We start from the raw sequence: 5,011 nt of genomic DNA on the forward strand, positions 1-5,011 counted from the left end.
GAGCGGCGGGGCTGGGCGCGTTCCGAGCGCCGTCCCCGCAGCGGGGAAGGGCCGAGCGTGGGGAGCGCTTCTCCTTTCCTCTGAATCACGGGGCGCTGCGAGCGGCGGGGTTTTCCCCACGATGTCCCCGGGGAGATCCCGGGTGGGAATTCCCCTGGGAGCAGCAGAGCGCTCCTCCTGCTGCCAGCCCGGGGTGGGGACTTTGTCCCCTCTGTCCCGGTGACCCGGGGGTCGGGGCTCCATCTGCCGCCCCCTAATCCCGGGATTAGGGCCAGCTGCCCGGCGCAGGTTTGCTGCAGGTAACGAGGATCCCTCGGGGGGCGGCTGTGGACGTCCAGGCGCGGGCAATTAGAGCTAATCCCACACCTGTGCCTAACGAGCTCGGGAACCGGGGAGACTGCGGGCATTGGAGAGCTGTCCTGGGTCGGCCCACGGGACTCCAGCGCTGGTTTGGCCTCGAGGACAACAGCCGTTAAAGGGTCACGGAGCTGCCCCTCCTACAGACCGGGATGTGGCACACGTGCAGTGCAGTGACGGAGCGTTGGCTGCCTGCTGGAATCCCCCCTCACCACGGCCACGTTCCCACAGAGCCCACCCACCATGGGGGAATCGCTGCCGTCCCAGTCCCATCCCCAGGCCCCGTTCGGCCTCCTCTGGCTCAGGGCTCCCTGGCAGCAGCTACAGGAGTGGCTCTAACGCAGGGATGACGTCAGTGCCCAGCAGTGCTGCAGCAGGGCTGTGATGTGCAGACCCGAGGTGTGGGGGCTGCAAGGGTCCTGGGCACCCAGTGCCAGCAGTGCTGAGCCGGGCCGGGCAGCTGAGCTGTGCCATCCACCGCTGCCCTCACAGCTGACCTTGCCCAGGGCTCATCCGGCCAAAAGCAGGGCAGGACACGGCCCACGAGGTGCCGTCCTGAGCCAGCGGGACCTGCCTTAATTGGCAGCCCTGAATTAGCGTGTGGGTCCCCGTTAGTAATTATACACACACGCACATACGCCCTCATTTTCAGACCTGAACAACTTCACTCTGGGGAGCGGTGAGCGTGGGGAGGAGTGGGGATGGATGCTGTGCACCCCGAGCCCCAAGCAGAGGCTGATGATGGGTGAGCAGGGAGCTCAGCAGCGGGATGGGCACAGCCAGGCTGCCAGGGAGCACTGCACCACCCCGGCAATGAGCGGTGGGATGGGGCTGGGCAGGGCTCAGGGCTGCCCTGGGAGCAGATGGTGATTTGCAGCTCTGCAGGGCCAGATGGGCCACAGGGAGAGCAGCGACGTGCCCCCCCGCCCCGTTACACTGCCATTTTATCAACCACTTATAAATATTTAACAGCTCCATCCTCTGCGCTGCTGCTGAGCCCACAGCCAGGTGCGTGGCAGCTCCTTCTCCCCCCAGATTCCACCCCACTCCCGGACACGTTCTGTTTGTCCTTCTCTGGTCCCAGCAGCCACGTTCCCCATTGCTGGCTGTCCCTGATGTGCCGCTGCCCTCCATCCTCTGTCTGGAGCCCTGGCTGTGGACACACGGCGCCCGTGCCACCAGCAGCCCCATGGTGGTGTCCCCAGGTCCCTCCATGGATGCATAGATGGGTTGAGGGATGAGTGGGCGGATAGATGGGTGAAACAGGGGAGACGTGGATGGAGAGGTGGTTGGATGGACAGATGGATGGATGGGTGGTCGGTCCCCACCCGGAGCATGGCTCGTCCACCACAGGAGCACACAGCTCAGCTGGGCAGCGCCGGGTCCCCACGTTTCACCAGCAGCATTCGCTGCTTCCTTCCAGATCAGCGATAAAGACATCGACCACAGCGCGGCTCCCCCAGGCGTGCGGCCGGACGGCAGCAGCTCTGATTGCAGTCACTTTGGGGGATCTCCTGCTGACCCAGTTGTTAATCCACCGAGCAGGGACTGATGCTGATGGGAGGGGAGCAGTGAGCGGGGCGGGGGGCAGCAGCACAGCCCCATCCGTCCCCCCGCTCTCGACAGCCCCGCGTGCCGCACAGCGCTGGGGTGGCACCGCAGCCCCACAGGGCCGTTCCCACAAACCAGCGCTGTGATTCAGCCGCCGGGAAGCGCTGTGTGGGGGTGGGCCGGGGGGGCCGTGGCACCGCATTGCGGCGCAGGATGGGACCTGCCCGAGGCCCCACTTCCCGGGCAGCCAAAACCCCGAGCGAGGAGGAAAGCACAGAACTTCCTTTTCCTTCCCTGCGGAGCCGCGTGGGTGTCAGTGCACGGCTCTGCTCAGGGCGCTGCCTGCAGCCCCGTCCCAGGGCACAGCTCTGGATCACACTGTGCTGACGCAGCTTTGCTCACGGGCCGCCCGTCGCGGTGCAGGTGACGTTGGCGGTGTCACTGGCGGTGTCACCTCCCATCACAGGCTCAGCCCTCCCCAGGGGTTGCAGCGCTGTGCTCCCAGGAGGGGTGCAATGGTCCATCAGCCCACAGCCCGTGACCCGGTCACCCTTAGACCAATCCAAGGCCCAACCCCACCCGTGCACCCATCCCCAGGTGACGGCACCAGGCTGGTTCCAGGAATACAGGGAGCAGGGCTCGTTACTGCCGCCCCAGTGAGGGCTGCAGGATGGGGCTGCGCTGCTCCAAGGGGATGGGGAGGGGTGCTCAATGCAGGGCAGAGCACAGCTGTGCAGCTTCCACTCACCCCCAGGGTAGTGAGGGCTCGGCTGCTCCCAGCACCGCAGCAATGCAGGCTCTAATGAGCTGGGATGGTTAATTAGTCAGTGTCAATTTATGTTAATTAGCTGAAGGTTGAGAGTTGAGAGACTGATTCCTCTGCCACCTGGCTGGCACCGGAGCACTGTGGCTGCTGCAAAACAAAACCAGGAATGGGGCTAAGGAAAAGGCTGCAGTGCTGCCCTGGGGCTCTGTGTGCCCAGCGCTGGGGAGAAGCCATGCTGGAAATGCAGACATCCTTTTCTCACCCAGCTGTGCACCCACACACACGTGCACTCATGCAGACAAGCACAAGATGCAGCCGTGCCCCGGTGCACACACAGCTGCAGGAAGCTGAGCTCACAGCAATGCTGTGAGCCCGGGGGGGGGGATGACGTGGGAGGGGTGACCAGGACAGGGGCACGGTGTGGGGCAGCCACGCTGGAGTGCAGCCATGAGGTTTCCTGCGGATGATTCACGCTCTTCCTCCACTTTACTGCCCTACAACCATGGGCTGCACCACACAGGAAGCCACAGGGATTTCCAAAAGGACTCAGAAGTGCTCTGGCCCCACTGCTGCTTCCTCTCCCCATCCCGCACCCAAAGAGATCCTCTCCGGCCCTCCCGGCGCCGCAGGATCTAGCTGCAACCCCCCCCCCACCACCACCACCGTTCTGCACCTCGGCTGCATTCCCACGGCCCCCACCCACAGATGGAGCCCAACACAGAGCCATGAGCACCGCCCCGTGCTGCTGCCCTTCGCCCCGCAGCCACATCAGGCGCACACGGCCGGGGCTTGGGCTCCTCGTCCTGCTCAGCTTTTGGCCCTTCCCAAACCCCTCCAACACATGGAAGCTGCACACGCTGGCAGGCACAGCTCTGTGGGGCACGGTTGCTGCTGTCTGGGTGCTCCAGGGGGGGCAGTGCCCGCAGATTTGTTTCATTTTACAAGAAAATGGAGTGACACCATAGGTGGGAGCAGCCCCAGCCCTGCAGCGGAGCCCACCGTGCTGTTGGAGCTGAGCTGATCTCTGTGATCTGCTGCAGGGCTGCACCTAAATAGGAGCAGAGCCGGACACAGCGCAGTGCTGTGTAGATGCTGCCCAACACCCCACGCCTTTAATGCATCACCAGCTGTGCGAATGCACCAGATTTAAATCGGCCAAACGAAGCAGGAATCTGCTGACCTCACAGCACCTGCAGCGGTGGGAGCGCAGGCACACCCTGAGCTGTCCCCCACCCCACAGCCCCCAGCTCCCGCACACCGGGGCTCACAGCCATCTGGCCGTGCCGTATTAATGCAGAGGAGAAGAAATGAGGTCAGGGCTGCAGCGGTGGCTGGGCGGTGGGCTCATTGCTCCGCTGGGGGATCCGGCACAGCTCCGCTCCAGGCACCGCTGCTGGGGATGGTAGTGCGGGATTTGGGTTATTGCAGCTCAGCCGTCCCCAGCACTGCAGCCGGGCCCTCTGCAGAGCGGGGCTGCTCAGGGTGCCCGGCAGCAGAGAAGGGAGGGTGAGCAGACGCCCCAAATTGGTACCCAGACAGGTACCCAAATCCAGATTGGGGCCGGGAGGTGCTCAGCCCTCCCCAGTGCACAACACACTGAGCGCTGCGATGCCGCGATGCCCCAGTGCACGTGAGCGTGTGCGCGTGTCCCTGGAGGCAGCGGGCTGCATTTCATGCATTTTTCAGGAGAAGAGGTTAGTGGGTCACTCCAGCACTGGAGGCTTTTCTCCAGCTGAGCTGCTCCGCTGCCAAAGCCGTGGGAGCGGCGGAGCTGCGCGGGGTGTGGAGCAGCGCGAGGGGCCAAACCCTGCAGCGTCACCGCAGCTCCCGGAGCTCAGCGTCCCCTCCGACCCCAGCAGCTCCGGGAATTGGTTGCAGCTGAAAGCGAAGGGATGCAGGCAGACCCCTCCACCCCCACCCCCACCGCGCCGCGCGCCCTGATGGCGCTGCTCGCGTGCGGCACTGAGCTGCGGGATCGCGGCGTGCGGGGCTGCGGGCGCGGCTGCAGGAGGGCTGCGTGGTTAAAGGTTAAAGGTTAAAGGACAAAGGCGGGATGGGACGGCTAAGAGACTGCAAACAGCCCGGGCTGATAAAGGGGGGAACGGGGCCGCTCCGATGCCGCACAGACCCGCACGGCAGCACTGCGCACAGCCGTGCCGCGGGACGGACACACGGGGTTTGCAGCGGGACGATGCCAGCAGCGCCGCCGGGATGGGCTGAACCCGATCACGGGGCGAACCCACGCTACGCTGTACAATCGCGACAGCTCCGCGTCCCCTGCTCCCGTCCCAGCGGTGCACCCCGGCGGGACGCCCGCCCTGCAGCAGCAGAGCCGTC

The sequence above is a fragment of the Meleagris gallopavo genome, chromosome 25 (genome assembly GCF_000146605.3).
Source record: "Meleagris gallopavo isolate NT-WF06-2002-E0010 breed Aviagen turkey brand Nicholas breeding stock chromosome 25, Turkey_5.1, whole genome shotgun sequence".
Lineage (NCBI taxonomy): Eukaryota > Metazoa > Chordata > Aves > Galliformes > Phasianidae > Meleagris > Meleagris gallopavo.